General features: G+C 42.1%; 1 protein-coding gene across 6 annotated transcripts in view; it reads right to left on the reverse strand.

Moving 5' to 3' along the window:
• The window catches only part of DENND4A (DENN domain containing 4A), a 63501-nt gene extending 49259 nt beyond the window's left edge, over nucleotides 1-14242 (reverse strand). For 3 of the 6 annotated variants that reach the window (XR_008578588.1, XM_054836538.1, XM_054836533.1), the window contains exons 1-2: nucleotides 9415-9637; nucleotides 6-91 (exon numbers count right to left, since the gene is read on the reverse strand). The gene's annotated coding sequence lies outside the window, so the exon portion shown is untranslated. Of the gene's footprint in view, nucleotides 1-5; nucleotides 92-9414; nucleotides 9638-10060; nucleotides 10267-14133 lie in introns of those variants that run through there. The other 3 variants (XM_054836537.1, XM_054836535.1, XM_054836536.1) reach the window with 3 other exon arrangements.
• Between the last annotated feature and the right edge of the window lie 10772 nt (nucleotides 14243-25014).

The raw sequence follows: 25014 nt of genomic DNA on the forward strand, positions 1-25014 counted from the left end.
CCCACCTTTTTATCAGGGCATTGCTTCTACACTCTGCCTCTCTTGCTGTCAGCCAGGCTTTAACATAGACTTCTTGTTAAAGTTTCATTCCCTGTAGAAACAGTAAAAACAAGAATTAAACAATGTACACATTTGTTGAAACTTATTGCACACTCCACTGCACCAGTTACATTAAATGAACATTGTGAATTGTTGTAGGACTTGCTTGCTATGACAAGGTTACATGTCACTTAACTATTAAAAAAGTATATGAAACCAGATTTTAAACTTCAGAAACAAAGTATCAAGTTTTATGCTGCATTGATATTTTAAGAATGTAAATATTTAATGCTTTAAAAAAGAAAATAAAGAACTACTGAGCCAGCCACTTCAAATTATTTCAACTCTTCCACTATTCTCTGATGAGAAACACCTTCCATGTCTATTCACAGGTGTTAGCCAGCTATGAAAGTGCTATTCCAGCTCAATAACCTTTCAAAGTCTACTTCAAAACATTGCTCCTCTTTGCAAGATTCCGATATTTCATAGAATAGAATCATAGAATGGTTTGGGTTGGAAGGGACCTTAAAGATCATCTAGTTCCAACCCCCCTGCTGCGGGCAGGGACACCCTCCACTAGACCACATTGCCCAAAGCCCCATCCAGCCTGGTCTTAAACACTTCCAGGGATGGGGCCTCCACAGCATCTCTGGGCAACCTGTTCCAGTGCCTCACCACTCTTAACAGTAAAGAATTTCTTCCTCACATCTAATCTAAATCGACCCTCCTTCAGCTTAAACCCGTTACCCCTTGTCCTGTCACTACACTCCCTCATAAACAGTCCCTTGCCAGCTTTCCTGTAGCCCCTTCAGGCACTGGAAGGCTGCAATTAGGTCTCCCCGGAGCCGCATCTTCTCCAGGCTGAACAATCCCAACTCTCTCAGCCTGTCCTCATAGGAGAGGTGCTCCAGCCCTCTGATCAGCTTCGTGGCCCTCCCGTGGACTCTCTCCAACAGCTCCATGTCTCTCCTGTACTGGGGCCCCCAGAGCTGGATGCAGTACTCCAGGTGGGGGTCTCACAAGAGCGGAGTAGAGGGGCAGGATCACCTCCATCGACCTACTGGTCACAGTTCTTTGGATGCAGCCCAGGACACGGTTGGCTTTCTGGGCTGCAAGCGCACACTGCCGGCTCATGTTGAGTTTCTCATCAATCAATATCCCCAAGTCCTCCTCAGGGGTGCTTTCAATCCATTCCTCGCCCAGCCTATAGTTGCACTTGGTCCTTCTTACTCCACAAGCAGCAATACACATGTATTCCATCTAGCCACCTCATTCCAATTCCCCACTCTTGCAGCTAGTGTTACAGTCTTCTTCCCATTTACTGTTACAATTCACTGTTTTTCTTCAGATATGGTAAACACTAGCATGACCACTTTTAAACATCGGTATGACCACAGACAGCTCGAGCTTGTGTTTTACACTGAAGCATGTACAAGCCAGGCAGCCTGTGCTACGTGTAAGCATTTTGAAGCAACAGCTTTCCACCGCAGGACTGGGGAGAATACCTCACTGGAGACACCCTCCGACTTCAGTCTCCCAGAACAACTCATTAACATCAGCAAGGATGTAGTCAAAAATAAACTTTGTCTAAACGAGGCTTCTGTATGCCAAGACTTGGAGAACACTCTTAGATTACCATGAGAAGACTTCATAAAATGAAGTGTAACATAAGCAAAGCTGGGAAGCAACACATCTCAGGAGGGTTTATGCAAATCAGAAAGCATTTGCTCCCATTCCTGAAGTGGAAAAATTTGGGGAAAAACCCTACACTAGATTATCAGAATTATATTTTTGGAAGCACAAAGTTCAAGGTTCTGTTCATAACCCCAACGTACATGACAACTTATTTCAGATCATGCAGAAGCAATCAGCACTGTTAGTTCATTACTCCCGCAGAAAGGAGTGGGGAGTTGACAGCCTAGAGAGCTAATCCAGCCCCTGGTGCAAGTCTTTCTAACCCACACACCACTACGGACTAGTACCACTTAAAAATCAGTTACTTGCCAGTAACTGACTTTGAACATTTTTACACAAGACTACAAAGAGAACATGCAGCAGTAGCACTACATATTTTTGTCCAATGACCTGATCTGTAATATAAAGTTTCCAGGACTTTCAGAAATTATAGTTTTAGGGATCACCTGCAGACCTCAAGCACAGCTGCAAAAAGTCTAAAAAATAAGCAGCATTAACACATTAAAAGCTTCCCCATGGACACTTCAGAAACCATCTTTCCTAGTCGACTATCCAGAAAGCCAACGAAGAGAGCAAAAGAAAATAAGAATATACATTTAAACATCACAAGAAACACAGTGAGAACTGTTGCCAGTGTACACGCAGCTCTATCTCATAGTACTTGCAGCTTGTAGAATGTATTTACAACTAGTTTATTGTCCTCCATCTATCAAGTAAAAGATCTACTTGTTCAAGAAACAAGATGCAAATGACCTATGTTATTACCCCAATACAACCAGGACGTCTCATAACATTTATTTTTTTTTTTAGTAGAACATTGCCAATACTTTCTTTTCTTCACATTTCCTACTACTACAGTTAAACAAATGACAGCAACAGAGAAAGTTGCCAACAAATATGGCTGAAGTGATCAATTGCATTACTACTTAGACTTCATTGCATAGATCTGCGCTCAATGTTAGACAACACAATAATTAACAGGAAGCAACTAAGCTCCCTTTGGTGCTGCATCAATAGTAGTACTAGTATTAAGAAACAGATTGGCATATAAAAAACCTCAAAAAACTAAAAGCCCCAACATTGTTCTGCCCCTACATCACTGGACCAGAATTGCTATCAAGGTTTTTGCACGCCCATTCACAATCATCTGTACCAACTGATGGTTAACATACTATGATCCAAACAACTGAGGAGATAATCAAGAAAGCTCAGAAAACTTGGCAACAAAGGATCTGTAAGAGGTGCCTGGGAAACAGCAAAGTGCTGGATAAGAGCGCAGGGAAAGAACACAAGACTATGAGTTTGGGAGCAGAAAATAGGAATGCAGGCCAAGAACTGAGGAACTGGCAGATTTGTTCAGCAGTACCTAGGAAGAAAGAGAAATTAGGGTTAAATTCAGAGGCTAATCTAGATTCAGTGGGATCGTTGCAGTCAGCCAGCAAGAGCTGGCCATCTAGAGTATAAAAGCTTAGAGGAGGAAGCAGAGTAACTGGCAGAGAGAAGGCAGGAAGGAACAGACTTCACCCTGAGGGAGAGATCAGGCACTTTCTACATCTTCTATACTCTCCACCATCACACACCAAGTCTTCCATTTGTTTGTTCTTCATTGCTGTTTTTAGTCTCAAATTCAAACCATTTACTAAGAGGGTCTAACAAGGCACAGGCTGCTTAGGTGTTCATTGCAGTTCTGCTACAGCAAAATCCCACAATATTCAGCCCCGACTACAAAAATTCAAGGAAATGATGCTCAAGTATCCCACGAGATTCATGACAGAGACAAATCTTAACAAGGCTGGTTTTAAAACTTCCACTTTTCTTTCTAGATTACAGTGTTTATGGCCAAAAAGCACAACTAAAGAATGGAAACAATTTCTGAAGTACAACTGTGTGTGTAGGGAGAGATGCAGAAAACAATTTATAGTGCAGGAGGGGGAGGGAAGCCAAGGTAAGCATTATAAAATGTAAATATTACTTCATCCAAAACACAGTTCAGGAGGGCAGCTAGCCCATGTTTTCTGTACAACTACTTATTATACAACAACTTTTTAAAAGGAGAAGTCCCCCAAACAGAATGTTCTGTTTTCGTTACCACAGTAGATACAGGCAAATGAAAGCTGCAAATCTTCCAATATTGAGCTTCAAACCCAAAATCTGTCACTGAAAATGTCAAAATGCATCAATCAAAAGTGACAGAAGTGGCCTGTTTTCACCCAGCCACGTTTGGACACACATGCCAACCTCAGTTTAGTTTTGAAGCCATTCTCTACCCGAATTCAAATCTTGAATTCACGGTGTGGTGAAGGGAAAAGACAAGTGGCAATTGTTTCTAACAGTTTTGCTGCATCAAAAAATACCCTTTAATTGTTACGTAGAACATTTGACATTCTTTTTGCCTCTGGACAGCAAAAATGTCCTGTAAGGCAAGAAAATTGGACCCAGCCATGCTGCAAATTATAGACACTGACTGGATGACATGCATAGACTGCAACTGCAGGGCCCTAACTGCTGTTTGCAGATGATCTACACCACACTGGAAAGGTTTAATGGTGCGACAGCACTGACTAATACCTCCCTCGTCTAATAAATCTCTACATCCAGTTAGTGAAATGTTCATCATCTACCCCACAGAAAAGTGTGAATGTACTGCTACCAGTTCAGCTACAAATACATCTATCAACTAACACATACTGCTGTGACAGTTTCCTAGCTAGGTTAGCTAGCAAAGCAATATAAAGCAACATTAGGGTAGCGTTCCCCCCGATAATGACAGTAAATTAGCTGAAGTGCAATGATATGCTAATGTAACTAGTGCTTCAGGATTCCAAAGCCAACTCAATATACCATTTAGTAACATAGAACAGACATATCTTAAAACCCCTTCCCCATCTTTTGGGCCAAAATTATTAAATAACCACACTCTTAAAAAAAAAAAAAAAAAAGGCTGAAGCGTAGTGAATTAGAGTCACCTTATGCACTAAATATTATGAGAAAAGTACTCACAGAAGGGTTTGCCCCTGGTGCTCTACATAATGATTTTCACTGTCCTGAACAGGAGTTCTGCATACAAGTTAACTACGAAGTTGTACAATTTGTTACAGCGCTGCTCCTGTACCAGGATTTAACTGACAGCATAGTGCTGAGCCTGATTACTTTTGCACTTGCAGGATCTGGACAGCATTGCCTCTTTCACTGTAATTTTATAGTCCAAATATCACACCGACAAACTTGCTGACATATGGACACTGGACCAGATCACAGAAACAGCCCACAAGTTTCTTCCAAAGCTCAAGACAAAACCAAAAGTCCAGCCCACAATCCCCTTCTCTTCGTTTGCGTAATGCTCATACACAAAAAAAGTGGGGGTTTCCTCTTGGGACTTTTTCATTTGCATATACGTACGCACAACTTATACAACACATTAACTGCTTGTCCACTTTCATTTCACATGGCTAAAAATAAATAATTTGAATAATTAATGTTTTTCTGACTAAAAAAAAATTAAAGTAAAAATTAGATAGTGAGGGTATAATTGGCTAACTTACTTGTAACACTCCTCCTTACTCTTCACATCCCATTTTTATACCATAGATCCTTCTTCTTTCACTCTCCCCCTGTTCTCCGCCTCCCCCCCCCGTTATTTCTTATTTCAATTTCACTCTATTTCAGCCCTTACAGTAACCCTGTATCTAATACATGAAAGCACACTTTGAAAAGGTAAAATTATGTATTTAAGAGTAGAGCCAACAGTTTCTGAAGCCTTTTGTTTCCACTTCTTCTCCTCAATTTCCTCCTGGTACTGCTTGCGAGCTCTTTAGGGAACTACCAATGACTATTTCTGCATCATAGACTGCTACTAAAATGACTGCTATTAGATCACACCCCTCAGCATCACTGCTTCACATTGTCTTCACTGCACATTTTAATTTTGACTCTATAGTCTGTGGGGGCACTTTATAAGCATACATACATCAGCAGAGTGTTTCCAGACCAATCATAGACCAAGCTTCCAGATCAGGCATAGACTAAGTCTGAACTGAAGGATAGCAGAAAACATCCAAGGCTTATTACGCAGTATAGCGAAGAACCTCATTCGCTTTAAGTAATTACTTGGTCAGTACCTGTTAGAAATAGCTGATTTTAAGTAGTTGAACAGTGGTGATACATTCTCTGTTTATACATATTCATCTCCTACCTGTTAGCTATCCTCAATTAAAGCAAGGCATAAGTGGCTGTAGCTTCCAGAGGATTTGCAAGGATTTGCTGCTGCTTTTAATATGGCGTAAAATCTCTATCATGATTTGTGCTCGCAGTAGCAAATACTATTTATACACAGAATTGATATATAAAGGAATAGATGTAGGGCCTTTCCTGTGCTCTTGCCTAAGACCACCCAGTGAGGCTACAGCAGAAGGATGAGGGACAAGTATGACTCAGCCCTCTAAACCACACCTCTACCCTTGCTTTTTGGGCAAGCCCAACCTAAACTTTCTTCAGAGATGCTAAATCTTTACAGGGTTTGGATTGGGGGGCTGGGGGGGATTGAAGGGCGCAGGCTGGGTTTTTGGTGGGGTTTTTTTTTTTTTCATTTGGGTTTTTTGGGGTTTTTTTGAGTCACCATAAAAAATTTTTGAAATGTCAACACCTCACAGAGAAGCCTCATTGAAATACTTTAACAAACAAGAGAATCATAATGGAAATACACCTATCCACATAAATTGCATCATGTTTTTCTAAGGCACTTAAATAGAAATTATTTTGGTGTCTTCGTCTGGTTCTGTCCCCCTCCTTTTAAGAAGTATTAGAGTTCTTTCCAGGAAACTTCAGAACAAATACCTTAAATCCACAGCCACAGATGTATCAAAACCTGAGCTACTGGAACCCTCTGTCAGACAGCAAGATACTTGGAAATCACCAATACCTCAAACATGATGTAACCTTGTTCAAACAACCTTTTTTTTTAAAAAAAAAAAATTCAATATAAGTTGTGCAACACTTTGGCCTCTAACTTTTTGGTCCTACTGACACCATATTTAAAAATTAAGGTCAAAGTTGAGTAAAGGGCAATAAATGGAAAGAAGACTTCCTACAAGTCTTCATTTCTGTATTACGATTGAGAAAGGTCTTGACTAAGTAGATACTGTACTATTCCCTTTCCACAACCTACTGGTGTTTGACCATGAGTGCAACTGTTTCAACAGCTACTGTTATAAAAAGCATTTCAATCTACTATGACTTGCAAAACTCACTCCAATTCAGTTGCTAGGAAATACGATGGAAATCAAAAAGGAATGTTGAATATTTAAGCTGCAAATTTCTTTTTCCACTTTTAAAACCTGAAGATTAACAAATCTCATTATCATTATTCAGCTTGGTCTAGATATCATCTTCCTCTGTTGAAGAGTCACAAGACAGTGCTCTCTTGCTGTCACACACTACAGTAGGAATTTACCAAGAAATTAGTAAACCCTTGAATGCAAAATCTCGTAGATTAAAAATTGCCAGACTGGCTTCTGAACAGTGGTGCCCACAATTCCTTCTTAAGAGTGACACAGAACAGCAGTATTAGTTAGATACCTTCCTGAGACACCCTCATTCCCCTCAGACCACCAGCAGGGCTCTAATCTCTACCTTGCTACTTTCCCTTTCAAGCACATATCTTAAATAGGACCAGGTTATTTACACTGTACCTAATGCTTGACCTGAATCAGCTACACTCACCTGAGCCCTATAGTATTTGCCAGGCTGTGTCAATATTTATGCTTTTACTAACTAATAATTAACTCTGGCTACGTAACTACAATATTGCTAATATTGCCATTAACGCATATAGAAATTCCATCAAGCACCATACCAGGGTTATAGCCAAGTAAAGCGTATAGAACAAGCCATTGACCAGAAATGCGGACCTGCAGCCACACTGCTACAAAGAGTATGAAAACTCATGCGTATGGACATCCTTAATACTAGAAAAACATTTTAAGTAACTATATTTTTAAAAGTGGTCCTAGTCCCTTTTGGCTTACTGCTTGCAGAACCAGATCTTATCTTTTGTGCTACTTTCTAGTAAATTCACTGTTTAGAAGAGGCCATTGATTAAAGCCTATTCCGAAGGAGCAGAAGCTGCTCATAAACTTGAGGAAAGTACCTCATCCAGCTGGACCCTAATGTTTCTAAAGTAAAACATGTAAATCACACAAGCTCTTAGGGCTGTAGAGAAGCTTAATCTTTTTTGTTCTCTCTTTAAGGCTTTATGCAATTTTCCCCTTCCCCAAAAGCTAACCACAAAAACTCTAATGCTCTATTTTCGATAATTAAACAATTTCAATGCCAAGTCACGATTACCCCTAGAAAACTTAGCTTCATTTACCAGAAATGCAGTTCCACTTTAACATTCATTTTAAACAAGCTTACAGACTCAATAGTCTAAAAGCAAGATCGAGTTTCACCAATACTCTAAATATATCAAATTTTAAAAAAGAAAAGAGAAAGGAGACTCTTACAAAGTAAGACTTGTATGCTAGACACACTAACCAGAAAAAATCCATTTACTCCCCCTCAACCTTCCTTGGCTAGACTAACTCAATTAGTTTTCCTAAACCACCACAGATACTTGCCAAGATTAAATATTTGTGTTTAATCATTCAGAAAGTGAAAGATTATGTACTGTAATGTAACACTCTTTACGGAAACCTTTAGTTGAGCAACAGTTCCAGAAAAAATTGTGAAATGAAGTAAAAAGCTATCCAGAACACCATGCTTCTACTCAGTTAATTCAAAAAAAATGAACTTCAGAACTAAGCGTCAAGTAAAGACCTCATTTTTAGCAAATCAACATTCTCTCAGGCAGCAAGTTTTTAAATGCAGCCCATCTGAAATTACTGCAGAATAACAACCATCGCTAGGAAGTTATTAAATATTATCATCCCCTGGCCAGCAACTCATGCTACATGCAGACATCATGACGGAACAAAGATAAAAATGTCAGGGCTAATTTTTCCCATCATATCCAGCACACCGCGTTAATCCAGGTATACAGTAACCCAGGCTGTGGGAGCCACAGGGAAAGTCGCAATAAAAATACGCACGCACAAGGCTGAACACTACCTGTGCAATTCCAGCTGACGCAGCGCACGCTGCATGGAAAAATTGCACATTTATTTGGGGAACACACACACCTCGACCGGTTTCTGCCCGAGCAGCTCTCCGAGCCCGCCAGCACGCTCCTGCCCTGCCTTTGTAACATGGCAGGTCAGCAGGCAGCGCTCAGTCAAGGCGCAGGCAGCTCTCCGCCCTGAGCAGCGCCGGGCCGGGGGTGCGCTCCTCCGGCCCGGCAATCGCCGCGGCGGGGGGCTGGCGGGAACCGTCAGGCCGAGAGGGGGAAAGGAGAAAGTTTCCCCACCACCACCACCGCGGCCCAGCGGAAAGTTACCGCCGCCTCTGCGCTCCCCTCAGCCCCTCGCCCGGCCTCCCGCCAAGCCCCCGAGCCCCCGCCCGCTACTGACAGCCCAGCGCGCCGCCGGCCCCGCCGCGGGCTAGGGGAGCCGCGGGCGGGCGGCCGCCCCTTCCCCGTCGGCCCAGGCTCGCGATAGCGCCCGCCCCGCGATATCTCCTCGCCTCTTCCCCCGGCGCCCCACGGCGATGACAGCCCGGCGCGCTCCCTCGCCGTCCCGCAGCCCTCACCTCAGGCGGGGGCCGTGCTCCCCGGGGCAGGGGGAACGGCGCCAAGGAGCGGGAGGGCGAAGGGGGGCTTAGGGGAGGGAAGCACGCTCGGTCCCCGCGCCCTTATCTCATCCTAGCGGAGCCCGACTCGCCCTCGCCGCCTCCCCACCGTGTGGGCGTCTCAGGCGGGATCCCCCCTCCCCTCCGCGCCGCCTCCTCGCGCCGCCATCTTGACTGTCACGGGGAGGGGAGGCGAGCGCGGACTCGTGATCGCGGCGGGGCGGGCGCCCGCCGGGTCCTGCTGCCCCGCCGGGTCCTGCTGCCCCGCCGCGCCTGAGGCGGGCCCGCCGCCACCGCGCTGCCTAACGGCCGACTGCGACGGCCTCGGCGCCCAGCTCGCCTCTGAGAACTCCCTCTGACTGGACGGGCCTGTCGGCAAGGGCCCTCGGTCCGGCGGCCCCCGCTTCCCTCCTTCCCCCCTCAGGGAGCAGCGAGGCGCCGGCGGCGGCTCCGAACCGTGAGGGGAGAGCGGGACGCCCGCAGCGATCACCCCTCAGCACAGACCACGGGCCGGACTCAGCCCCACAGCGTCTCCTGCCCTCTGGCAGCACCTTTAATTTAAACAAAAATTAATCTCCGTCCCAAATATGCCAGTTTTTTTGCTCACCTGCGGTGCCCGTCGGCAGGACCGGGAGGAGGTACCGGCTGTCTGGAAAACAAGGGAAGAGAAAACGAGGGATTTTCTGCAGGCTTGATGTAACCCGCACCGGGTTGTTGCATCGAAGACTAGAAAAGAACCCGAGACAAAAATAATCTTTAAAGAGCGTGCGGCTAAGATTAGTGCAGCGTGTCAAGATGTTGCTGAGCACAACAAAATGAGTCCTCCTGCTTGTACCGACCCACAGAAATACTACTTTTCTGGCACCCTGGGTTTCAAAATGTTATATACCAATGTGCTATTTTTGAAGTGATGTTTAAGGATAGGCTCCAACTATACAATTTTGGCTTTGAATTCAAGCTTCCCTCAGTTCTGGACGTTTGGCTCGAGAGTTTAGATGTGGCTTGTTTTAAAGACAGAAAATTCATATGAAGTTCTGAATTTGGACTGTAAATATATAAGTATGTGCAAACCTACTCTATTGGTTTACCTCATCCATCTCAAAAATCTGACCAAATAGGAGAATATAAAAGCAAAAAAACCAAAATAGGACATTTTTCCCCCGCATACTTTTATCGATAGGACTGTTTATAGGAGAAATGCTGGTCTTCCTGCCCCCCATGTAGGAAACAGTGGCTGACACAAGCCAGGCAGAAGCACCCGTGTGCAAGCCTGCACACGCAGGCACAGCTTTGTGCTGCCAGGTTTGATATTTGTGAGCTGAGTCGGTCTCTTTTTTTTTTTCTCAACAGACAGCATACCAACTAAGGGATGTGTCAAACCCCTATCCCAGGCAGGGACTACAAGAACATTGCCCGTTCCTTGTATTTCTATGTAAAATGTGTTTCTAGCCATACCCATAAAGACATTCTCTCTCTCAACAATATACAGTGGAGTGAGAGATCAAAAACCCAGAACCTCCGTATTTTTTGCAGCAAGCTGGTCTGCATTCTGTAGCGAGCCCTTAAATCATGTAGTATGCTGGTAGAAATTCTTCTAAATCCTTTGACGGTTTCTGGTATATTTTAATCCTGGAAATGTTTTTCAAATAAACAGTAATAATGAAGTCCATCATCTGGCTTGTGTTAGTAATTTTGATATTCCAACTATTCTGTGCTCTCTGCCCTTGCTCGTTTTTCATGTAGGCATAATTTTTAGGCTTCAACCTTAACATCGAAGATTAATGGGTCTGTTCCTACTTCTGAGAGTATTGTTTCAGCTGCCTGTATACTGAGGCAAAATCACTGCACTAATGTACGAATAGTTCACCTCTCAGAGTTTAGGTTCATAACCATTAAAATATTCTTGACTATTTCTAATGGAAACTTCAGTTTTACAGAACCATAATTCTCAAGCATTCTGCGGCAGTTCTCATACTTTTCAGATCATGTCATAGGTAAAACTTTGTGTAGACACCTTTGATTTGCTGTTAATTTATAGCCTGACCTGTTTAATTCCCTCCACTATTTTTGTCCTTCTAGGACTTATCTGCATTTAATTACATATTGTGTCAATGTCAACAAATCGCAGTCAGGGATGCAGATCTCACTGTGCAAGGCCTGATACAAACACCAAACAAAATACTTTCTGCCCAATCCTACCATCGCAGCTAACACAGTGTTTATCTCCATCCTGTCCTTCTTGTTCTTACATCTCCCTCTCCTTCCCACCTTATTCCATCAAGCCTCCTCTGCTCTCTCCCCACGACCTACCTGCTGCTCGCTCGCTTTCTTGGCTCTGGCACACTTTCTTCCCCACCAGCACATTTAATTGCAATGTTCCATTTCATTATTAGCTTGTCACCACCTCTATCAAATCATCTTTCCCGACATATCTAGCCGCAAAGCTTTCCTGCGTAGCTTGTCATCAATTTTCCACATTAAGGCTCGTCTAAAGCCACATGCGAAAGGGTCTATGAAAAATAATGACTATAGAGCTGTATTTATTTCTGAATAAAGAGCAGCATCGGTGAATAGTGGTACTGTACTGGCAGAGACAGATTTACTGTGTGCCCAGCTCCTGCAGGCTCACTGCACAGAAATGCGTCTGTGTCAGCCAAACAAAGCCTTGCCCTTCGTGGGGACTTCAGGGATCTCCAGGCACTGGTGTCTACATGCGTATGGAGACCGACCCCAAGATCATTAAGTCAACCGAAATCTTCCTATTCACTCCAATTAGTGTTGGATCAGATTTTTGTTGCGCGTAGTAGGTTAATTAAACAAGTTAACAACTGCAGGTGGGCAGGCATCAGGCATGCTTAATGTGGTATTCTGCTGCCTCTCAAGTGCAGGGTGGAGCACCGTCAGCCAGATTTAGCCTCTCCAGGAGTGCAGCCAGGGTTTCTATGGACTGGCAACCACAGAACCTTTTTTTTTTTTTTCCATATTGCAGCCCCAAAATTTCTAGCTTGTGGCACTAAAGCCATTTTCAAAGTATGGTTTAGCTTATTTTAAGTGCATTTTACACATGGGTAAACTCAAGCAAGGCAGAGGACAAGTGGCAGATGGTCAGTGACAGAGCCAGGAATGGAATGGAGAACTTCCCTATCCCAGGACATGGTTTAAACAGACTTTTTTCCCCAGGATTGTGAGATTTGGCTACTTATAATTCATGAGGCTTCAGTAGTGCTTGGGGAAAAAAAAAAAAAAAAAAGGAAAAAAAAAAGCATCTATTACTATTCACAGTATTTCCTGGCAGAGACTGGCTTCCGTAGGCAAAACTATTTCAGTTTATTAAGTAGGCAATTTGGGGCTTAATCTGTTCTCTTTCTCACCAGTTTTATTCCTTTTGAACTCACTTGGTTGTGCAATGTGGACTGCTCATTTATGTCTACGGGGGGAAGAATGAGTCTCCAAAAGAACCCACCAGAACATCTTTCAAATAGACACAGCCTATCTGTAACCTTGGTAAAAATAACTATAAAGATAATGATAATGGATAATTATAAACCATGTAACTGGCAAAACAACACTCTGCATTTCAGAGGATGAATTGCCTTACCCTGTCCAGTAACCCACTTTACGGTGCAGTAATGGATCTGCATCCGGAAGGTTATGCGATGAAATGGAGCCTTTGGCAAGCTGGAATCACACTTAACACGAAGCAACATCTTCGTGGGGTTTTTTATATATGCATATTTGAAAATCTGGAACTTATCCCTTTTGACATAAAGAGACTGTCCCTGCTTGGAATGATTAAATTCTAGGAGAGATTATGAAATAATAAAGCATTTAAATATTATGATGCAGCAGTACAACAGTGCAGTTACCCTTCTTTTTACTGCTTCAAGTATAGTGTTTCTGAAAAGCTTTTGGCACTCCAGGGAAACTACTGATTATAAATTATAAAAGAGGTAATAGAAGAATATCATGCATATATGCAAAAAAAAAAAAAGTTTCAGACTCTTCTCGAGATAAAGAACTTACTGAAGCAGTTAAAAATATGGGGAAATGAAGCGAACACAGGGCCTGATCCAAAGGCCACTGAACTCAGCAGAAGCACTGCAGGGGGGTTGATCAGGCGTCAGAGTCATGTATGTCATGAATTACAATTCACAACATGCAAATAAACAATGTTACTGTCTATGAGTAAGGATAAAATCTAATTGCGGTGTCTAGGCATTCCACTCGGATAAAATGAGCAGATTTTTCTCCAGCAGGTAGACTTTCTCAGCAAGGATTTATTGCCAATGTTTATGTGAGTTTGTAGTCCCAAAAGCACAGAAATGCTGGGAAACAAAAAGGAAAGAAAATGTATCCAAAGAGGAGACCCAAATGTTTCCTAGTCATTTCTATAAATAAAAATCTGATGCAAACTCATTATCATTTCACTTTTCAGCGCTGATTTGCTTCCACAGAATTTCAGAGCGTGCATCTGAGAATTTACACTGAGCATTGTAAAGTTTCCCTCAGCAAATGCTACAACTATTCACGAGGCGTTGCAGCATTGCAGCAACTATCAAGTGTCGAATAATGAGAGACGCGCTGGATGGCCATAGGTATTCATCGGTGAGAAAACGGTTAACATCATATTGTGCTTTGCTGGGTTGCCGCGGGTGGGGTATCAAGCAAGTGACGTCGTACCTTTTCTCCTGTGGTTAGTAGGAAAATAAGTATGTACAGCTGGAGCATATTTCTGGAATGGCTCTTCCCGTAGACACTGGAAGCTCTGAAACAAATATCTGCAGTAGATTTTTGGAGAACGGGACAGCAGAAAGGTTGCTTGAGGATGGTCCAAGTCCTAATGCGTGTACCAAACCCAACCTGTTGTCCGTTCCAGCACTGACGCGTCTTAAGTATTGCTCTCATCAGTAAAGCAAGATAACAAAAGCTTCTCTTTGTGGAGTAATATCAGGAAGGAAATTATGCATGCAGATTCGCCAGCAAAAATAACAGTCTCGGGCTGTAAATGTACACACTGATGCTGCTGTTTTGTTGCTGTTTTCAGCAGCCCCTGTGCCCTCAGGGGTCAGAGTTAGGACTTCACTGCTATCGCTGCTGTTCATGCATCAGCCTTACAGGTTCCATTTGTACTCACGCTCTTTGGCCCATCTGGAGGTGATTTCTGCAAATAACAGTCTTTTTCCTGAATCAGTCCAATTCATCATCCAGAGTCATACCACACGATACTGTGGTGCTGTGGGTATATTCTCTCACATCAGATATAAAACCACTGGATATCTCTGTTCCTTATGATTTGCACTTTTATTTATCTTCAAATCATGCCTAGGCCAAGTCATTGCATTCCATGTATCTAAATATTCCCCACGGTTTTGTCTGGCTAAGATACTTACTTCGGGCTCTAAACTCTTGTGTAGTCCTGCTGTCTGAAGTTTTTGTATTTTGTTCTGTAAATCACTTATATCATGATGGGTTAAGTAAGTGAAGTATATCTCTCAGTTAACCTCTTCTCAGGAGTACTATTAGGCTTAATTACTGTTTGTAGAACACTATTGAGATTCTCAAGAGAAGCAGCTATAGAAGGATTATAATTGATTTAAAACTACCTCATTTTTGAGCAAATGGCTAACAATACTTAAGATGAGATTCTCCAAGTAAAACTAATTTATTTGATTCTTAGACAAAAATAATCTGAAATCTGTGTTTCCATTTACTACTACCATTGTATGATGCATTTTGATTTCTGTTGTCCTTTGGTATCCTTTGATATAGCCAGGCACGTAACACAGCTTGCTTTAGTTCAGGAAACACTATCCAACATAGGTAAGTCAGGTTAAAATAAAACAAACCACCAAAATAACTCAATTAATAAACTCAAAACCAATCCACATCATTTGCCTTTAATATATTAAGTATTTGAACCATAAAGCCTGTAATTAATATTATGGAATAATTTCAATATTTATTTATAAGGCACCTCATTTACATAAATGGCTATAATCTGGAAATAAAACCAGATCGTTAAAATTCAGAGTACTGCCAAGACAGACTGAGATTAGTGAAGATGTACCACAGTGATTTGCTAGACTCCTTGTTTGAAACTTGTTCTGATAGAAAAATCTCTGCTCCTGACCAAGCTTAAACAGGACAGCACTTAGGAAATGCAAGCAGTGCTTCATCCGCATGACATCACTGAACAGAACAGTTATTTTGTACGGTGAGAAAACATTGGGTCACTCTTCTCACTAACTGTCATGGAGGGTTTCCAAGAAAGTGCATCTGACACATCTGCACTGAAAATCTGACCTAGATTATAGCTGGTGATCTCATAACACAGATTTCTGCTTTTCTGAAAGTCTATGGCATTTCAAAATACTTTTCAAAATACTTTTTTCTTTCAAAGTCCTTTCAATACTTTCAAAATTTTGCACCCAGTCAGAAAACACATTATGCCCCAAAGAAAAAAAACCCGACACTTCAATGTGCCTCGTTGCCAGCTAGATTCATCCCTCCTCAACTATTAGCTAGAGAGTCACAGGCATTTAAAATATGTCCTGGCTGGCTAAAAGAATGGATCTCAGACCTTGCTGTCAGTGCTTTTGTCACTCGAGATCCAGGGCGTTCATTATTAGATTTTTTTCTAGGTAGAAATAAACCCACCAATTCTTAAAAAGCTACAGCTACAGAACACATTCCAAAAAATACTGCAATTGCCCTGTTAAGTCAGACCTTTGTCTTTCCTTTTTCAGCGTAAGATACTTCTTTGAAGTGGAAGTGGAAGCCCACCAGCATAAGGCGATACACCACAAGCTACCCTGTTTGGATGATTTTCTTACTAATTCCTGGAGAATGGAGGCTGGCTCAGGTACTGAGTCATGAGGATTTCATCTCAATATAGATATTTTTAGTACCTGTTGTTTTATCTTGGGTACTTTTAAAATCTGTATCACTGCCCAAGTCCTCTCCTAATTATCTGAAATTATTTTCTTCTGTAACTGCTGTGGAATGTTCCTTTATATTATTACAAATACCGGCCTTATTATATTGAGTCCTCATTATACTCATCTAGTGATTCGGTTAGGTAAGAGTGTACTTGTTTAAAATGTGAGCAACTGCTGAGAAACAGAGGCAAAACACCGTAACAACATTAAATCTCACCAGTGAGTCACCATGAATATAGGTCAGATCAGGCTTCTGCCCTGTTCTGAGCTCTCTGAGGATTTGGTCCAACCCATCCAGAGGATCCCCTAACCTCAACAGACCCCTCGTGCAGTCAGAACTCCCTTCAGTCTTTATGTTTGTATTCCTTTACCATAACAGCACTGCCAACTTCATCATGAACGTTTAGAGGAGGTGAACACTTTCTTAGCAACTGCTCCACAACCTGGAGCTGACAAAGGATACGAGAGTGAACATAAACCAAAGCACCTTGAGAATAAAATACAAAACCTCTTTGTTTAACCCAAGCTGCCCCAAATCATACTATGGATCTGCTCCTTCTCATCTGCTTAAGTCTCAGAATCGATGTACGAACAGCAGAAGAGGGAGAGTGACATATCTGTTCTGATTCATACCTGGGGGAGGCCCTCTGCTGCAGCAGTAAGGAGCTCTGTATAACGAGGTAGGCGGAGAGAGAACTGTGGATTAATTAAACTGCTTGAACACCTCCTTGAAAAAGTATGACCAAATGTTGATGTAAGGGAAGTAATTCCTTAACCAAGTTTGAATTTGACTCATAGTGACAGTAGAAAACTAACTTAATGTACGGCAAATTTTTAAAATCACAGTTTGACTCGTAATACAAAAAAGAGTACTTGAGTATAAATAATGAGATTGGAGGAAATGTCCTTGGCAAGTCAATTTGTTCCATGCTGCTGATGGTTCCTGTTAGTGACAAGGATTTTTTTCAAGAAGGAAACAATGGAAAACAGATGCAAAAGCATTTACCAGACGGCCAGGCAATGGCAGCTTTTCCAAAATATCAACTCTGCAGAGTAGAGTCAAGTTAAAAGAGAATTAATTATTTAAACAGAATTAATTTGACTATAATGAAGCCGTGTTAAGCCATCTCATCCATCCTGCTTCCTACTGTTTTTACCCCTTACAGTCCACATCTAAATACTGACCTCTATTTTCAAATACTTCAACTGAAAAATCCCTTACCCGGTCATAGTACCAGTATGTTGCTTTTTGAATATCTTTTCTCCATCCCTTCCAGGAACTCACCCCAAGAATTGTGTTCACCTCCTCCACATTCCCAACCTTAGCCCTCAACTCATACGAGTTTAATCCCTGGGTGCCCTTTTCTCCCCTTTTCCTCTTTCAGCTTTGTACTTCTTGTGGCATTTTCCCCGATGCTTCAGGCAATTCCCATCACTGCATTCATCAAATCCATCTTTTGCCTGCAAATGTGTCCTTTCCATAAAGTGCCTCATATCTTCATCTTCAACAACTGCTCTCTTTTGCTTCAGGTGTTGCCGTGCCATTGTTTGCCTTTGGGGAAAGGAAGGTGACTGAATTTTAGGTCTACAGCTTTCATATGGAAGCTCATTTTTTCAAAAGAATATCCATACCTACTTCCCCTGGAACCAATTGTCCCAAAGTTCTTCATTTCCTTCGAGGACGTGGGCCATAATGTTGTAACACAACAGATTATCACCTGTAGAAAGAACCACTGTGCCTGCTATTTGCATTTTCCAGGTCAACACAGATTTGCAACGCTATCAACATTTTAAAAGTGGCAGTGATGGTTACCTAGTGCTCTTTTTCCTTGGTAGCGTTATAGGAAATGTGGCAAACTCCAGCAGAGCCACTGTTGCTCTGAAACCTTCTGTTTCCCCATGGAATATCTATAACCATTTCTTTATTGCTTCTATTTCACAGAGGAGGAAGAACTCCTGTCTATTAAGCAATAAACCCAATTGCTCTGAGTCTTGCATGTACTGGGAATGCATGTCGGCTTAAATGCAACAGTGTAAGAATCAGTCTCATTCAACTAGCTCAAAGCCTTAAAATAGAATACTGTTTTAATGCTTGCATATAGTCATCCATATTAAAGTTATAATTTACAGGAGCTCATGGTGAATATAAATAGGAATTAAAACAGCTGAGGTGCACCTAGATTACTCAACAAAAATTGTTTAGTGTAACTGATTTTTAAATTGACAGTTAAGAACTCTCTTCTGTAGCATATTCAAGGCCTTGGAGGAATACAGTCTGTTGGGATATCTCACTCCTTACTTCACAGTGTACTAGAAACAACATATAAAGCATGAACACACTGAGGCCAGACTAACATCTTCACTCTGCCCATTATACAAAGGGATGTGAACTGAAGCTGATGAAGAATTTCATCACAGAAACGTAAGCTAGCAGATGCTAATTTTTTTTTTTTTTTAAATAAAGCTGGCAACTAACGTCAAGCACAGCATGTAACTACTGTTCAGCTGGGGTAATACAAATGCGTTGCGTGGGCTCCTCTCTGACAACGGTCCCAGTCAAAAGGGCAGGTCAAACTGGAAAGGATCCTGTGGAAGGTCCAATGAGCAACAATTCATTAATGATATTTAAATTAATCTTTATAGAGCTGCAGTAATGTAGTATTTCTTAAATTATTTTGTACACTGTCATTTTCTTGTTGTGCGAGGGGAATGACTAATGTACCTATGGAAAAATTTGAGGGAGTTCTTAGAAACCATAATGTTTTGCGTGATCATACATAACCAAATACATAAAGAACTAGTCACCGTATCGCTATTGCACAGCTTGTATTAGATCTCCATAGTTACACTTGGCATAACAAGTACAAAACCAAAGTGTCTTTGCAGGGCTGATAAGCAGACAGGAAGCAAACGAACATCTGCTACAGCTTTAGATGGTTTTGCCTTCAGCGACCGCTGAAAAACTTCAAGCTCCGCATTCCACGTACCGCTCGCTTGGCCTTTGACACTAGCAGCTGTTCAACAGGGGATGTAAAATGTTATACCTACAGCAAAGGAGGGGCATTCTTTTCTAAAGGAGTATTGGGATATTTAATAGGATTTTTTCTTTCCATTTTCTGATCACTAGAAACACTGGATAGCAGACACTGCAGATGGAGTTATCTCCTGAAGGTCAACCACTTCCTATTTCACAATTATTTTTTTTCTAATGCTGTGTTTTCCTTTCCAAAATGGCTTTGTTTTGTTTTGTTCTGTTTTAAACGCCAAAAACAATTGCACCATATACTGAATAGTAATTATAATCATCATAATCATTGTAAGGAAACCATGTGCTTCCCTGAATCAGGGCTGGGGCTTCCAGTCCAGGCAATCTGTCTTCTTGTAGCATAACAGCATTTCTATAGCACGGACAGCCAAGGAACTGAGTTATACAAAATAAATAACAAACAGTTTAGAGTAAACTATTGCTTTGTTTAAAGAAAGAGCTGTTGAACATGATGTTTTAAAAACAAGCTCATACAGTGCAGATTCTCTGCTTGTGTATATCGAGGAAACCTCTGCTCCAGTTAGTTCAGCAGTTCTCCACCTACATCGTATTTTTATTTGCATGGAAAACTACTAACAGAACAACTGACAGCAGCTTATTTCTTAGAGTATTGAGGTCCATGTACTGTAAATATGTCTTTATGTACTTCCTCTGAGATTGTAAGTTTGCCTAGGAAATTACAACAGTTGTGATGAAATCAGATTTATCCATATATGGTAGATCCTTTGGGTCTGACACAATGAAATGAAAATGGGTTTCAGAGTAACAATGAGAAAGATGAAGACACTACACCAGAGTTATGTAAGTGTAACTGAGAAGAGAATTTTGCCCAGAAATTCTACGTTCTGTGCTCTGGAGTCGTATGCAGTTTCTTGTATGTTCTATTCTTAAACTGCAGATGGATGCTGTTTGCCAAAAAATAAATGAAACACGAAGATGACTTCAAACACTTGCGGGAGCCATGCTGACACACAAAATAAAGAAACATCAAGTAACTTTCCTAGTGAGATGATAAAAACAGAGACACGGTGATCAAAGCAAGAAAATGCAAGAGACTTACTCCATCCCTAATATCAGATACTTTATCTAGGACCAGGAGCTTACCTGGTGCAGAGATGTTCCGATAGTCTACAAATGCAGTATATGAGGTGGATACTTTGGCAGGATTTAGTTAGTTAAATATGGGAATATCCACAAAGACAGTAGATTTTAACCCTTGAGACTGGCAAATGACTGACTCAGGTTATTATTGTAGTATAATAGTAATAATAATAGTAGTGATGACAGTAATATTCATTTTGGTAGAGCCCTACCGTAATCCGCAATCCTTTCCACAAACACAGAACAGCCGATTGTGTTTGCTCTGAACAGTATACTCTCAAACACGGCAGAAAAAACGAGATGAAAAATACTGAATGGATTAGTACTAGTGGCAAACATCTTAATAATTCTGTGATTCCGGAGGGGCTTGGTTGTATTAAGCCAAAAGGAGTAGCTGGGCATGAAAATAGGCTATATAAAACAGGAATGGCTGCATTATTTGCACGATCCTAATGCTGTTATCTGCTGGATTTCACAGGGAACTGAATTTTTTAGACTGCATTCATATTAGAATAATTAAATATCTGTCTTGAACTGTGCGCACATTGCATCTAACCAGCTTGGAAACAGGCCAAAACTTGAAGCAATTTTTAGAACTGCAGAATCAATACATCAATTCCCATTAATTTGGTGTCAGAGGAAACAAATGTGTACCTGTCTGAAGCGTGCGCGTTCCCTGCGGAGACGTACTAAAATAGGCATCTTCTGTCTGCCTTCCTTCCCTGTGCCCTCCAAACATCAGAAAACAGGGTCAGAATGGGGGAAACCTGGTCTGGCTCCAAAATCTAATTAAGCCAGTTTTAGTAACTAATATCCTGGTCAAGTTCTAGACAAACTCTTAGCCAAATCCAAGCCAGCCCAAACGCTACCCAATCTACTGCACCGAGTTCCTTGTTGCTCCCCTAGTCCCTCCAAAATACATCTCCATCCCAAGGCTCAGAACATCTAGGCAAGCTGAGATGGACCTCCTTTCAGTCTATCAAAGCCATGAGCTGTAATTCTGCACAGTGGTGAGACAATATTAATGACTAATCATCATCGAGAGTGCGTTTTAAACCAGCCAGAACTCTTGATCAGTCTGACCTCCGTAAAACATGCTGTGCTCCAAGCATCCTGCACATCTTGCTCACTGCACAGCTGGCTACTGAGAAAAATCTTGTCCCAGAAGGTTTGCTCAAGCACACGAAACACATTTTTAGCATCCCGAAGGTGTGCGTACTCACAGAGCTGAGAGTGCAACCTGTCTGAGAGCAGCTTTCCAGAGAAAGGAGCAGGAAAGAGGCAATGGGTGATGAGATTAGCCCCCACGGAAGGAGACTCCTGCTTGGAATATCAACACATCTTTTCAGTCTCTCTCATTGTGACTGTTTGTGCTTTTATCAAATTTTCAGTTTGCTTCTTAAGCTACGGGACCAGATGGCTCCCATGCATAATGCACTGAATCATGGCAAGGCTTGAGGTATTTGTTATGTATAACAGCAAACACATGCGCAGGACCAGGTTAAACTCTTTCACAGTTAGCATATGGTACATACTGCATATGGATGGTACTACAGCAGGTATCTATATATACATACAGTCGGAAGATGGGAGTATCTTTTCTTCTTGCAGGTTGTCAGGAAAATGACTGTCATACCTTCAACACAAATAGCAAGAAATAGAGGCAGTGCGGCAACACATGGCACAGGACAGATGCTCGGCGCTTCCCAGGATGCGCAATGCCTGATGGCAAGGACTCCTGATGGGCCAAGGACAGGAGGCTCTTGTTCCCCCTCTGATTTCCCCTTGCAGCTTGTGATTAAGCTGGTGCTGACACCTTGCCCGGTGCCTGTTTGCAGAGCTGGTAGCTGTGGGCAGTACTTCTGGCCACGAAGCACCTAGTGAAAAGGAAATAACCTCATTGTTTGAGAGCATCTTCTTTGCCTCTGGCATTTTTTAAATAGAAAACAAATCTAATTTTCTCCTCGCTTGCCTCACGTAGATCTGGGGTAAATTCAAGATGTGGCACCCCTGTGAAACTAGAGTGAAGGAGAGGGGAGTTTGCAAATGCAACAATCCCTGCTCGGCGCAGGGTAAGGCTGTAGGGTTCATACAGAAGGGGATTTGTGCTTCAGTAACAAGACCATAAAGATCACCCTGTAGTCATCCCTCACTGATATACTGCAAATACCCCTTTCTGAGCACTGAAAGACACTGAAATAATGAAAAATGGTTTTTAGATATCTAGGAGACGGCTGTTTCAGAGAAGTCTAGATTGCCATGCTGGGACTCAGTGCAAGTAACAGATCCCAAGGCGGTTGAGGGATGTCCCAAATAGCACGACTTGATATGGTCTGAGCGCTCTGCGTTATGCAACGAAGGAGCAGCCAAACAGCTGGCTGCTTTCTGATGGCCACACTCCACCCCAAGCATTTGCTGGGATGAGAAAATTATCCTCTGGCTATTTTTCAGCCTGCTTTTCTTAGTCTGTATGTGACATGCCCTCTGTGTTCGGAGTGACAGGACACCTCGTGAGCAGGCGGGAGCGCTGGCCGGCAGCAGGACGCCCATCAGGGGACTGGAACAGCGACCAAGAATGTCAAACTTGCAGCCTGTGCAGAGCGGCTCTGATGAAGGTTAACGCGTGTTGCCACCACCTTTGAGGTCAGCGTTGGGCTCACTTTAGCAGTCCTATAAATAGATGCCCAAGGTTGACTTAGAAGAGGATTTGGCTTTGATGGATCTTGTTTAGCATTCCCAGGAGAGGAAGGCAGATTCTTTTCCTTTTTCTCTTCCAGCCTCTAAACTTGAGTCGGTCTCCGTGGGAAACATTAATGACATCTGCCAAAAGAGCTGCCGCCGTGAGCCAGATGTCCTGCTGTGTCGCACAAACCATACGTACATGTTTCTTCAACCTGCAAACCTGGCCTTAATTCCACTAAAGACTCAAACTAATTCCTCCCTGGCAAAACTAGGGGAAAAAAACCCAAACAAACCTTGAGCCTAATTGCTTGAAAACAGTAGGACACCTAGTGGATTTATGGGGAATATCGTTGGGATTATGAGCAACATTTTGTCATTTTCTTGGCAAAACCAACTATGAGCATATTTATAGAGGAATCATTGAAATATCAGGGTTTCTATTTAATAAATTAATCTTGTTATAGCTGTTACAGCCTCCAGTTTGCCTGAAGAAGTTATTGCACCCTATAAAAACCCAATGAGTATTGTTTGAATGACTTGGGGAAAAAAAAATAATTATAGGGAACTGGATGGTTCCCAAAGTCTGGGAACAGGAGGAAGGATATTCTGCCAGATCAAAGCCATCCCAGTTGTTCCATCTGACAGCTCTCTAATGATCTTAATGAGCAAAGTTTTATAATCTCAGCCTGGCTCCCTGGATAATTGTGCAGCTTCACAACAAGCATCGCCATGCTGAGCGCAGTCAGCCAGCTCCGTTGGTTGTTTCAGCAGTGAATGAATTGGCCGCAGAAATCAAACTGCCTTCTTCATTCCCCAGGGCTGATCTTTTGAATCCAAATTAGAAGATGATGGCACATGTGATAATGCTTGCACTGCTGTCGTTGACATTGTATTTGGTTGGTAGCGACACTCCTATTAAATGCACCAACATCAGGCAGATTTTGGCCCTAGAAAGGGAATAAAACCCTGTGGCAGGGTGTAGTAAGAGGAAGAGGATCTTGCTAATATGTCTCTGGAGGCAGCAGACACAGACAAGGAGATGTGTGTCGAGTCCAAAATGGATGCGGGAAACTGATGACTTCATCTTGACAGTCATCACAAGAAACACCAAGTCATCGAGTCTGTTGCATTCGACTCCTGTTCCAAAAGCATGCTGAAAACTCTCCTTCCTTTCTGCTTACCATAATATTGTCCTAGCAAAAAAATGTCTCCAGAACATGGTTAATTTTTCTAGAGCTGCTCCCTTCCCACTCTTTCTCCAGTGCCGTAGAGATCCCTAGAGAACAGCAAAACCAGGATGAGGTTTGATTTTGGATAGGTCCCCGTTCAGATCCTGCTCCTTTTTTATTCCAACTCCAGGGTTAGGAAAAAAAAGGCTGATATAGAAAATAATTTTGAATGGGTCCATTTCTTCTTATATATTCTTTTCTTCTTAGAGCTGTAAAACTAGAAAAAGAACATAGCAGATGCTGGAATTCAAGTGAATTATCAACAGAAAAATTCCTATCGACTCCATACATTTTCATTACTCCTACTTCTGTCATGGAACTACCTGAAAAACAGAACTCCTCCTACATCATGGGCCCTTTAAGTTGGTCCAGGGTTTTAAAAAGAGACTTCTTTTTTTTTTTTTTTTTATTTCAGTGGATGGATTTTATACTCGAAGGCTTTTTTTCTGATTGACATGTCAAGCTGGGGGTAGTAAGTGCTTAGAGTATGCTTTTCTCTAATTTAGCAGCTGGATTGGAAAGCTTGAATTATCTCTGCATAATTGCAATGATTCATGGATTGTTA

This window comes from Grus americana, chromosome 10 (assembly GCF_028858705.1).
Source record: "Grus americana isolate bGruAme1 chromosome 10, bGruAme1.mat, whole genome shotgun sequence".
Lineage (NCBI taxonomy): Eukaryota > Metazoa > Chordata > Aves > Gruiformes > Gruidae > Grus > Grus americana.